Below are 14,381 nucleotides of genomic sequence, written 5' to 3' on the forward strand. Positions count from 1 at the left end.
CAAAATCAATTCCCGACACCTGGGAATAACCTTTTGCTACCAACCGAGCTTTGTATTTCTCCACCTTTGCTTCTGCATTTGTCTTCTTCTTGAACACCCATTTGCTGCCAATGGGTTTCCTTCCAGCAGGAAACTCCACCAGATCCCAAGCTTCATTTTTGTGCAAAGATGCCATTTCATCGACCATGGCCTCTTTCCAGAGTTTTCCATCCTCTGAATCCACTGCTTCCTTCACAGTTCTGGGATCATTATCAGTAACAGACAAAGCAAAATTTTAACTGAAAGTAGATGGACTATACCTTTCTGGCTGCCTTCTTTCTCGAACTGATCTTCTCATAGCCGGAGTTTGTGGCTCTTCATCTTCTGATTCCTCCTCTGCTGCAGAGTCTGATTCTTCCTCCTTTGGCTCAAACTCTATCTTCTCAGGTTCCTTTGGTTGGACTTCATGTTGAATAACATCTTTTACCTCTCTGAACAACACATCTCGGCTGTACACAACCTTCCGTGTGACTGGGTTCCAAAGCTTATAACCCTTTAAACCATCCTTATACCCAATTAAGATGCACTTTTCAGATTTACTATCCAACTTGGTTCGTTTCTCCTTTAGAACATGTACATATGCATCAAATCCAAATACCCTTAGATGTGAAAGAGAGGGTTTCTTACCAGTCCATACTTCTTGTGGAGTCTTATCCTCCAACGCTGATGAAGGTGATCTGTTGATCAGGTAACATGTAGTATCCACCGCCTCTGCCCAGAATTCATGTCCTAACTCGGCACCACTGAGCATGCTTCTTGCCCTTTCCATCAACATCTTGTTCATTCTTTCTGCGACTCCATTTTGCTGAGGTGTATATGGAGTAGTCTTCTGCCGTGCTATACCACACTTCTTACAAAATTCTTCAAATTCCTTGCTGCAAAATTCTCCACCATTATCTGTTCTCAGCACCTTTATCTTCTTCTCTGTCTGATTTTCCACCAGAGCCTTAAATTCCTTAAACCTCTCAAAGACTTCAGATTTCTTCTTAAGAAAATATATCCATGTATTCCTTGAGAAGTCATCTATGAATGATACATAGTACACAGACTTACCCAGTGATGGAACCTTCACAGGTACAAACACATCACTGTGCACAAGATCTAATATATGTTTCGTCCTCTTACCACCAGAGGGGAAACTCACCCGATTCTGCTTCCCATATACACAATTTTCACAGAAATCAAAATCCAGAGAGCTATTATTCATACCTTCTACCATACCTTTACCATGAAGTATTCGAAGGCCCTTCTCTCCAATATGTCCAAGCCTTTGATGCCACAACATGGTCTTCTCTCCAGAGACCACTAGATTCTCTACTCCATTTTCAGGAACCATAGAACTATTGCACCCATCAACAACAGTGCTACCTTGCAGCTTGTACAGAGTTCCAATCCAAACTCCCCGCATTAATATCAGTGCTCCTCGAACCATCTTGCAGGTATCTTTCTCGAACACCGTCTTTACACCTGCATCATCCAACTTGCTTACAGAAATCAGATTTCTGGCCAATGCAGGAATATGTAGAACACCCGGAAGTGTTCTAACCCTTCCACCTTGCAACTTCAACTTTACTTTTCCCCGACCAATGATTCTAGCCTTCCTATCATCTCCTAAGAAGACATCACCACCATCGTATTTCTCATACTCACAGAACCACTCTCTATGGAGAGTGAAGTGAAAGGATGCACCTGAGTCAATCAACCATGCCTCATGATCTACATGTGTACTTGAAGAAGCCAAGTACACATCCCCACCTTCATCTGAGGTGGTTTTTGCCTCTGCAGAAGGAGCATCATCAGATCCCTTTCCTTTATCAGGAGCTTTAGATTTACAATCCCTTCTGAAGTGCCCTTCCTTTCCGCATTTCCAGCACACCACCTTTGTAGGTTTTCCTGGAGATTTAGATCTCCCTCTAGATTTAGATCTCCCACTCGATGACTTATTTTTGTTTCTGTTCTGGGACCGTCCTCGTACAGACAAGGCATCACCATTTTGGTTGTCCATATTTTTCCGTCTCATCTCCTCCGTCAGCAAGGCTTAGACTATTTCATCAAACTGCAAAGCAGTTGCATTGCTACCTATTGCAATAACCAGACTATCCCACGAATCTGGTAGAGAACACAACAGACTGATGCACTTATCTTCATCTGAAATTTTAATATCAACAGATAATAACTGACTTACCACAGTATTAAACGCATTCAGATGCTCTGTCACCGAGTCTCCATCTTTCATCCTCAGGTTATACATCTTTTTCCGCAGGAACAGTTTATTCACCAGAGACTTAGATTGGTACAAAGTCCCTAACTTGACCCACAAAGCCTTTGCCGTAGCTTCCCCTGATACATTTAGCAATACTGAATCCGAGACACACAATCGTATTGTGCTCTTTGCCTTGTGATCCAACTTCTTCCATTCTTCATCGGTCACTCCCGATGGTTTAGTACCCGGATCTACCGCGATCCACTGATCTTTATCCACCAACAGATCCTCCATCTTGAGTTTCCACAACTCAAAATTATGACCATTGAACTTCTCAATCTCTATATTTCCACTACTCGCCATCTTCTTTCACCACCAGAATCGATCTCGCAGATCTCCCACTGAACAGGGTCTACCACAGGCCCAAGCGAAACCCCTCAGCAACAAAGGCGTCCCCTTGAAGCCAAAACAGCTCTGATACCAAATGTAGGTTTTAACCCTGTACAGAAATTACCTGCATACGAATTCTTAAACAAATAAAATAAACAATGCAAGAGCATAACCCATAAAACACATATGCACAGATATTTTTCCCTGGATCCCAAAACCGGGACTACCAGCTTGATTTTTCATTATGTTCCTTTCAATGTTACAATACATATTTATACATGCCGAAGCATCCAATACCATGGACCGAAAACCATCGCGTCCAAAAAACATGTGCGAAAATCATGCACAAAACCATAGGTGGGTCCGAGTGTCATTCAAACCCCCTATTAACTACGTGGAAAGAATATAACACAACCCAACAAGATAGATGCAGGCACTGTAGATAAATGGTTAAATTTGCTAGAAGGATATTTTTCCGTTCATGATTTTTCCAATCGGGAAAATATCACTTTTGCACTTCTCAAAGCAGTAGCCCACGTCAAGGACTGGTGGGAAACGTACTGTGAGCAGAAGGATGAAAGTATGACATCATTGTTTTTAGTCGCAGCCACTTGGAACTCATTCCGGGGTGCCATCAAGGAGAAGTACTACCCTGTCGGGAGCTATGAAGATAAATACATAAAGTGGAAAATGCTATGACAGGGAAGGGACCAAGATGTGCTGGAGTTTACCAATATTTTTCATACCCTTCGCACAAAGTTGGGTATCAAGGATTGTAAGTGTCATTTGGTATTCAAATACCGCAGCTCCCTACACAAGTACATCTTGGATGAGATGGATTTCCTGGACATCTCCTCGCTCAGCACGACATACCGATACACTGTTAAGATCGAGTAGAAGTTGAAATAGAAGACGCGAGACTTTGGATCTTCGAATCCAAAGAACAAAGGACAAAGCCAAGGTGGGGTGACCCAAGACAACCCGTCGAAGCTGGAAGAAAAGAACACCACCACGAAATCAAAGAAGGACACAGAAAAGTGGTGTGAGTTCCATAAGAGCCCCACTCACAACACAAGTGAGTGTCGGACCAAGCAGTCACTGGTGGCTGAGTTGAAGGCATCAGAATCAGATGCATATTCCGACCCTGAGTCAAAACTTGACAAGAGGAATGACAAAGGAAAGAATATTATTGATGCAGAGCCCAGCGCCACTGTTTCCACGACCAAGATACAAAAGAATGATCCTGAAGATCCAGAGGAGGGGGAGCGTCTTTTCCACTCACAAATGTGGGTGAAGGGTTTTCCGCTGCAATTCATTGTTGATAGTGGCAGCCAAAAGAACCTCATTTCAGCAGAGGTCGTGAAGTGGTTAGGCCTACTGACTACACCACAACCACAACCATATAGTATTGGGTGGCTTTACCAAGGAAGAGATATATGAGCCCGCCAGTAGCATCGCCTTCCCTACAACATCAAGCCATTCACAGATGAGGTATTGTGTGATGTTTCTCCTCTTGATGTTTGTGATTTATTATTAGGCCAACCATACTTGTGGAAGCAACATGCTATGTATGAGTCAAGAAATCGTGTTGTTATTATTTCTTTGGGTAATAAATTATATAGGATACCAGAGGTAGCCCCACCTACTGTCACTTCTTTGATCTTTGCTAAGAAATGCAGTAAGATCATCTCTTAGACTAGGAAATTTATTTTCTTTCTGGTTTTCTCTCAAAGTAAGTTGAAGATCGTAGCCACATCCATGGCCACCAAGAAGGGTTCCTCAATGCAGAAGAATCAGGTGGATACAACCATGAAAGAATATAGGAACATCTTCTCCTCACCCACAAGGGTACCGTTGCACTGTCAGGTCAAGCATTCATTTGATCTGACTCTCGAAGCACCTCTACCCAATGGGCCGATATATTATCACTCCATTCTGGAAAATGCCAAGTACAAGCAGCAAAATGATCAACATCAGGTGCCACACAAGTTTCAAGTGGGCGACAAAGTCTGGTTGCATTTGCAGAAACAACGCCTTACAAGAGCTCATCAGAAGCTCAAACCACTCAGATATGGTCCTTACACCATTACCAAGGTTTTGGGAAACAATTCTTTAGAGCACAAAATTCCCCCATTCCCTGGCTTGCACCAAGTGTTCAATGTGGACCACCCTCGACCATGCTTCCCACCCTTACAACACAATTAGAGATTATAGAATAGGTCACTAGGGACCAAGTTTAGCAGAAGTTTCCCCATCTAATGGAGGCACTCAACACAATGGGGACCATTGCTTCCTAAGAGGGGAGGAATGATTTAGGTGGATGTTGGTGGCCACCCTCCTATCCTACTTGGACCCCCACAACTATCTCTTTTGCTTTTTTAGTTTCATTATTTCTAGCACAATTTACTATTTTTGGCAGTTTTTGGGTCCTGAACTTCCAAAGCTATTTTGAGGCCCTAAACAACATTTTTTGGGAACACAAGGACCAACATTGGTCATCGATCAATATTTTTCATGCAAAATTTGTATTCCTCAGATAGATATTTCTAACAAGGTATTGTGTGTGTCAAACGGAGACCGTATGCCAAAGTTACGATCCCAAGAAGTTGATGTACCAATTTACCCAAACGGAGCCCATAGTTTGGTGCTTCATCTCCTATCGTTAGGTTTTTGAATGTTTAGGGTTTTCCATTATTCTCAACAATAAATAGGCCTTCGAGCCTCATTGTAACACAGTGTAGAGGCATGTAGTTGCCACATCTCTTCTTAGAGATAAGCTACCATCGCCCAAGCTAGTCTTATTTCCATTCTGTTTGTAAGCATATTTCAATATTTGGCATTAATGAAATGAAGTATTATTTCTGCTGCATCTCTGTATTTATGGTTATCTCTATAATTTGTTGTGTTCCTGTCTAAATGTGGATCAGCATCTAAACAGGATTCCCCAATAGTCGACTTGTTGTCTGATGGAGAAAGTGCCCTAGGAGATGTCAATCGTTGCCGGTATCCCTCCTGATAGATCCACTTCTACTAGAAACAAGGAAAATTTCTTATCTAGTAGTCCCATGCATCCTTCATAAACATAATATAGTTTTCCTATTTTGCTGGCTAATTCGTTTATGATTCCCTTCAACCATAGCTCAAAAGGGAGCCTGCGAATTTTTTCCCATATAATTTTTCTTTTTAAAGTCTCAACTACTAGGTCAAAGTTGACTTTCCAAGGTTACATTACCAAAAAACCCTGACCTTTGACCCAAGGTAAATCAACAATCTTCGTGGCATCCTCCTCATTTAGGAAATGCAAGCCAAACCAGCCATTAACCGTCGCACTTACCTTTGGTCGATAACTGAGAATAGAACCCCAACTTTTCTGTGTCCAATCCTTTATCTGAACACCACTCATTTTGATGAACTTCCATCTTCCTACAAACATATTCTTTCTGAGTCTAACCACATTTTCCCAATATAAATCAACTCCTAGGATTAGTTTTGGATCTCTTCTAGGGCTTTGATTGGTTTTTTGTTGTTAACTTTTTTGTGTTTCCTATTGGGAAGGTTATCGTGTAGTGTCCTTTCCATTCCAATCACCTCTAAATATTTTAATGGGAGCTCTGTCTCTAATATTGGATTGAGATTATGTATCCCCGTGGGGGACGCATCCTTCATTCCAGAGCTTCTTGTAGCAGATCGAATTCCTTTTTTGACTGTATTAGATTTCTTCTGTCAGGATCTGTATGCATTTTCATTTTCTGCAGCCACAATTACTTCTATGAGTGATTCCACATCAATGTCCAGGTCCATAAATGGTAATTGGCCTTCCATTCTGTAGGTTGTTATAGATCCATCATTTGCAGGGTGAGGGCATGCATGATCAAATGTAGGAAAATACCGCTAATGGCTACGACCAATTAGAAAGAATTCAGCGTGCACCTGACCCCAATGAATTTGAAGGGTGAGGGAATGCATGATCAAATGTATGAAAATATCGTTGATGGCTACGAGCAATTAGCAAGAAGTTAGTGTGCACCCGACCACAATGAATTTGCAGGGTGAGATGCCCGAATCACTCGGATTCACTAGACTTTTCTGTAGAGATAACCATACGTAAGGGCGCAGCCAACAGGAGGATTGACAGCCAATAGGAGGGTTCAATGACCAACCCCAGCTAGTCATTATTATAGAAAAGAAAAACGGAGGATATCTTATGAGTTTTTGGCCACCTCTTCAGTACTGACCAATTGGTTCTAGGGTAGTATCAAATATAGGTAGCTTTTCCAAGTGGAATTGATCTATGTGGAGTATTTGTTCAAGAACCTAGAGTAGGTGAATCATATGTGATTGACAACAGTGTTGGTCTGATTTATTTAATTTGTTTCATTGGGATATCTAGATTCAAAATTCAGTGGGACCGCTTGGCTGTATCCATTCCCACTACCAACAATTTCTTCTAAGTTATTCGACGTCTATACTATGGAGATCCTTTGGTGGCATTCTAGTGCTCAGACACCATGTCTTCTTCGCTGCCTATTTTCAAAAGTACCTACCACCACCAACCAACTTAATTGCTATTGGAGCCTGGGGCGCGTCAACAAAGTCGGGTCGAGTTTGAAACCAGAAAGTGTAGTAATTCTATAAAGGGGTTGAATATCCTAAATCTGCTAAATCAACATCCTACTCTAGAGAACCCCAAGAATGGATAATTTCCCTACATCGCAAAAAACAATCAAGCCCATTGCTAGAGATGTGGTGGAAACCAGTTGTGCACATATTATTCATCAACACTCCATGAATTTGTTGCCAGATGTTTGAGAAGTTCCGGATCGATTGTAGTTATGCCCATTTCACTAATGATTCTTTGCTTCACTTAGTTCCATATATCATTTAGCATTTGTTCCATATATTATTTGGCATTTGACAAAGTATTATTTTTGCAACAACTATTAATATTAGTAGAATGTTACAGTCGAAAAATATCTATCGGGAATTTGGCTCTTCAAATTATGGAGTATTGGTTGCTCGGTTCTAACTTACTTGTATTTTCGCATCACATCCTCTATAGATCCAATTTCGAGACCACTCCAATGGTGAAGGGGAGGACACACCATCTCCTTGTCACTCCATAAAGTTATAGTCCTATGCGTCGGATTTCCTAGCCTCATCTTCTCTCTTCTTTCCATCTAAGCCTAATTTTTCTTCCTATTCCATTTAGCCTCTCCACTCTTCTCCTGTACTACATCATCCTCTGCCCTCTATCTCTTCAGCTCCTTTTAAGCCCTCCTTTCTCTTCTGCTCAAGCCCTTAAATGGTGAAACATGTACATGCCATACATACTAATATGAAACATTACAATGCTAAAAGAATTCTATATTCCTACTTGTGCTAGAAGCAGAATTGGCATTTTCCACATTGAAACAGTTGCTCTGCAAATCCTACATCTTCTCCTTTTGTTGTTCGCACTGTTTTTGTATCTCGCTGCAAGTTTCAGTGGCTCTCTGTTACCAGAGGCATTCAAACTACCAATACCCTGAATTTGGTGACGAAGTTATGAAGGAAGAGAACCATCTCAAGCTTTTCCAAATGCATTCTTGGACAAAGTGAGCCACCTCCTCCAAAAGGCATAAGTGAGGGGTTCTTTGAGAGATCTTGATCTTGTAGATGTTGTTTCCAATGCCATGGGTCAAACTTGAGAGCAGAATAATATTTATCTCAATTTAAACCAACATCATCCTTCCATTTTTCTCTTCACTCCACTATTTACATCTATAATGTAATGGAAGGATCCATGACATCGAAATAACCATTCAAAATTTACCGCCACTTGCTGCCATTATCTAGCAAATTAAAACTTGAGCTATAAGTAAAACCAAAATTGACTCATGAGGAGCATTATACAGCTAAACATCAAACGAAAAAAATTGTAAACCCCTCTTGCAGGGTTAAATCTCTATTAAGCACGGATTAAATCTCTATTAAGTGCTGCCAGATTAATCTGGAGCAAACAATAATTTTTTTTTATCTATTTTGGTTTGGGTTTAGTTAAAAGTTGTTCAGAGAATTTTTTTATTTTTTTAAAGAATATTTGGATTTTCATAGTTAATCTATTTTTAATATTAAAAAATTAAAAATATTTAATCAATTTAGATTATATTTTGAAATTAAAAATATTTTTAATATTTATTAAAAAAATCAAATCAAAATGGCCTTTGGGTAAAGTATATTGTCAATATTGTTTAATGTTCATGCATTTGAAGGATATTGCCAATTGTGTTTAGTGTCCAAGTTAACGTAATTGAATGAAGAATGATTAATATCGTAAGAGCACAAGAGGCCATGATTATGTGACATCAATGATGAGCAATGTTATTAGAATATGCCAAAATAGATCTAATAATATGAAAACAAATCAAAAGGTTAGGACTCCTTAGTCACCTACAATGTCATGATCCTCCTATAAAATATAACAAAGGTATTCACATCTCCACACATAAATATAGCAAAAGGAAATGATAAAAATGAGGAAAAATATAAATCTAACTAGGATATAAAAGAAGTCTTTGGTATTTGATAGAAGGACATCATTCTCACACCTCACAGATATAATTGAAGAATTCCTTTGAGGTGACAATTTATGGAGAGGATCAAACAAAGTGTGAAGAAAGTATGATTCTTAACACTCTGATAAGCATGTGAGTGCAACATGTCACAGTAGGTTTGAATATAATCCTTTCATTGCTTAGAGGCTTTGGCAATAGAATATAGTTCATTGTTATAGGTTGTGCATCTATGAAAATCATCATAAAGTATATGGCTATGATAGACCATCAAATGTTTGTGTTGCGTGGGAACTACATCAACGACATGATTGATTGGCTCATAAGGTCCATGTTGTGTAGCCATTCATCGACCAAAATGAAAATGACTAACATAAATGACTAATTTGTATTATTGTAGTACTTTTTAAGTAGTCGTATTTTTGTTCCTAAACTAAATTAGTCATTCATGTTAGTCATTTTTAGTTGCATTAATTATTATCTAGTCATATATATTAACTCGAGACTAAATTATTCGTTTATGTTAGTCATTTTTAGCTGGGTCACTTAAAATTGCTCATTATTGGTAGTATTTCACTTGGAAAAGTTGTGGTGAATAACGTTTTTAGTCACCTGGTCACTAATTTCATCATTTTTACTAGAGTACATTGAATGGTATACGTTGAATGTTGTTTGAAGGCCATATAGTATATTGAAGAGTGAGATTATACGGTGATGTTCGATAAACAGTTCTTATACATGCATTAATATACTTCGAGATTTATGGTATATTAATTGAGTTGGTTCATATTTTAGGATTGTGCTGGTGTATAGATTAGTTGATTGCACTGGTTGATGCATAGAATATTAATGTTGTTTTTAATCAATATTCATTGTAGAGTTTGGGTAGCATCATTAAAAAAAAGGGCTAGCCTCGATGATCCATTAGAGTTTCTGAATACTCCAATACATTCCATTGTTGATGATATGGTAAAAGTTAGCAAAATCACTCTCACAAATATTCAAACTTGTCTACAAAATGCACAAGAGAAAATTGACTTTTTGCATCTTCAATCTCAACTTCAACAACATGAGTTACAACAGAAAAGACAACATTTTGAACTTTTTTTTGCTCAAAGTAATCCCATTTTGAAGTCCAGACCATAAATTGTTCAGATCACTGAGCCCAGTGCAAGAGAAGATTTGAAAGACGCAAAAATTCAACATACACTTTCAAAGCCTATCATTAGACCTTGGGAAGAGCTTCTCCATAACAAGCACATTAATGGTATTCTATATGACAAGGATGCGACCTCTCATATTCCTAATTACTCAAATCCCATCTAGTTCCATAGTGCTCGATTTCTTCATGACAACTCACCTTCAGCCATTCTTGATTCTAGTCCTCTTACACAACAACCACAATAGATTGTTCAATGCCAACATTGTGACCGAGTTGTACATATGAATGATAATTTTTTTTTTATCTTCATCCATGTGAGCACCGTCATAAAACCACTCATTCTTCAAACATATGCTTCAAAAACAAGCCTCGTGAAAGAATAAAGATTCGCATTGGATGGATTGCTTCTTAGCAATGGGCTTCAACGGCCAAGACGATATTTCAGGTATATGTCAGAATTTCATCTAGAGTATTGAAAAGTCTTGCAGTTGATTTTTCTCTATCATCTCACCTTGTATCTGATGGGGGGGAAGTGACAGAAATCTACAAACTTCAAAGCCACATCAAGTGATCTTGAAAGACAACTTGAACCTGTTTCCTAATTCATAATCATAGTGAGAGACACAAAATTTCAAGGAAGCTTGAGCCACAACCTTCCATACCAGATTCAGAGTTGTAGCAAAAGACAAAGATTCCCCTAATCGTGCCTTTGGTTGGTGGTCATCCTTAAACCACCGCAGGTTTTATACCTCCCTTTTCTAGGTTGAAGGTCTCCCTCTCCAAATAATTAGTGACACTTCCTCTAGCAGAATATTTTGGCTTCTTGCCATATTTGGAAGAGTTCCAGGAACTACACTAATTGTTCCAGTGTTGGTCGTAATCATTAAACCATCGTCGGCTGAGACCTTGAGTTCTCTCACCATATACTTTCATTTTAGACAACTCATTCAACCTATTTTTTTCATGCATTATTGTATTTTGTATTATAGCTCTCTTCTTGGACTCGTATATACCCCTCTGGATTAGGGTGGGAATGTTGGACACCTAATCCGCTAAGAGTTATGGTGAGGAAGTTGAATAATCAAAGGGAGTCAAAGAGACGTGGGAATATGAATCCAAGAGTCACTCCAATGTATTATAAATATATATCATGTAAATAATATATGCATTCAATGTTTATCTTTCACACTCGTGTCTTCTCATTGGTTGTGTTTAACACCATCCTAGATCCATTTTAACCCCAGACCTATCAAGTACTGAGAGGGATCACATCTCCCGAGGTGAAAACCTATTTTTTGAGCGAAAGAACTTGAGGAAAAGTTTCAACCTCGAGAGATTTGATTCCTCTCGGTGCTTGATAGATCTAGGGTTAAGATGGATCTACGTTGGTTTCAACCATGTGCAGTCATACAAGATTTGTTGAACATATAATTATTTTGATAATTTTAAATATGCTAAATAAGTCTAATATTAATTTGGTCAATTTAACTTTAAATTTTCTTATTTACCTCAGTTTTTTGAGATGAGAGAGACTTTTAGTAACTTGAATGACGAAAAGTGATGAAATAAAAAAAATTAAGTGCGAAGTGACAATGTAACTATGTTGAACGATAGAAAACGTAAATAATAAGAATATAGTGAATTAAAAATAGTTTACATTTTTAAGAAGAAGATATTATGGGTAAGTGAACATTTTATTTAGGATGAAACTTCAAGTATTATATTTATGGTTGAATTACTGTAACAAAGAAGTCAATTCACGTCATGAATAATGTTTATGTGTGCACACTGAGAGAGAGTTTGTATGTTTTGGGGGTGAGACAGAGATATAGATGGAGGGGGAAGAGGGAAGAAGAGAGGAAAATGCATGGAAGGAGGAAGAGATATAGATATGGAGAGAGAGAGAAGTGTTAGAGAGAGAGAAGGGGAAGAGAGATAGGGAGTGGAAAATGGAGGGAGAGGAAGGTAGATAGATAGATATGGAGAGAGATTGTGTATGTTTTGGGGGTGAGATAGAGAGATAAATAAGGAGAGATGATTGGCGATAAAGATATAGATGGAGGGGGCAGAGATGTGCTTACACATAAATTAATGCACATTATTAATCTAATTACTTTGAAATTAATGTACATCATACATCTAGTTGCATCAAATAAGAAATCAACATCTACACTTAAATAAATGCATCTAGTACAAACAATCAAATAGGATTAGAAATAAAAATCTACATTAAAATGAATTCATCTAGTGCAAACAATCAAATAGGATTAGAAATAAAAATCTACATTAAAATGAATTCATCTAGTGCAAACAATCAAATAGGATTATAAATCAATATCTACACTAAAACCAATGCATCTAGTGCAAGCAATCAAATAGGATTACAAATCAATATGTACACTAAAACTAATACATCTAGTGCAAGCAATCAAATAGGAGTAGAAATCAACATCTACACTGAAATTGATGCATCTAGTGTAAGGTATAAATAGGATTAGAAATTGACATCTACATTGAAATCAATACATATAGTGAAAGTGATCATATATGATTATAAATCAATATCTACACTAAAACTAATGCATCCAATGCAAGCAATCAAATAGGAGTATAAATCAACATCTAGATTGAAAAGCAATGCATATAGTATAAGGTATTATATAGGATTAGAAATCAACATATACAGTAAAATCAATGCATCTAGTGCAGACGATCAAATATGATTAGAAATAAATATCTACGTTTAAACCAATGCATTTAGTGAAAGAAATCAAATAGGAGTAGAAATCAACATCTACACTGAAATCAATGCATCTAGTGTAAGGTATTAAATAGGATTAGAAATCAACATCTACATTGAAATAAATGCTTCTAGTGTAAGCGATCAAATAGGATTAGAAATCAAAAACTACACAAAAATCAATACATATATTTTAGTGAAAAACCAAAATATTCATGACTTTCTAGATCTAACTTCTATGTTTGTATTTGTCTCTACGAGTCTCTTTCTTCTTCCCTCTCTCTCCACCTTCCATTTTGTGTCTATCTCCCTCCCTCTCTCCTTATCTCTCCCCCGCCCCTTCTCTCCCTTGTTTCTCTCTCGCCACCTCTCCTTCCCTTTCTCTATCTTTCTCTTCTTCCCTCTCCCCCCACCATCTATATCTATACCTCCCTCCATCTCTATTTATTTATCTCTCTATCTCAGCGACCTAATCACATGACATGCTCACTCTCTCTCTCTCACTTCTTTTTTTTATCTCTCTCTTATTGCCTCTTGCCCCCTCCATCTCTATCTCTATCTCCCTCTGTCTCTCCTTCTTTATCTTTCTATATCAGCCCATACTCTCTCTCTCTCTCTCTCTCTCTCTCTCTCTCTACTCTCCTTTTCTCTCCCTTCACTCATCTCCTCTCTCCCTCATTTCATCTTCATCTATCTCTTATCACTCCCTCTCTCTCCACCTCTATCTCTCAATGTATTTGTTCTTACCTCCCTCTCTTTCCCCCTCCAAATGCATCTCTCCCTCCCTCCCTCTCTCCTCCTCCCCACCCTCCTTGCTCTCTTCCTTCCTCTCTCTCCTTGTATCTCCCACCTATATGTCTCTCTCTTACTCTATTCACCCTCCATCTCACTCACTCTCTCTCTTAAATATGATCCCATTGTATTGTATTTAAGAAAGTATCTAAATTAAAAAAATATAACTCTATGCAAAATATTAAACCTATATTTTGGATGAATCATGTCAAAGAAAACACGATAATAAAAAACTTAAAAGAATCATGCACTATCTTTCCTCTATCATTGTTAGTCACGTTGTTTTCTCCCTTTGCTTGGATCCTTGGTTAAAATGCAGCTATCCTCGATTTATTTTCTATGGGAATATTTTTAGTACTCGTGAGGATGGAGGGTATAGATATACCTCAAAATTAATTATAACCTTTTTGCTTATATATTTAATTTAAAAATGTTATAAAATTAAATTAAAATAAAGTTTTTGTAAAATATTTTGGTTTTGAAATAAGTTATGGTTTTTGTGCA

The sequence above is a fragment of the Pinus tabuliformis genome, chromosome J, assembly GCF_031772625.1.
Source record: "Pinus tabuliformis cultivar Carrire ecotype Pingquan chromosome J, CPIR1, whole genome shotgun sequence".
In the NCBI taxonomy this organism is placed as follows: Eukaryota; Viridiplantae; Streptophyta; class Pinopsida; order Pinales; family Pinaceae; genus Pinus; species Pinus tabuliformis.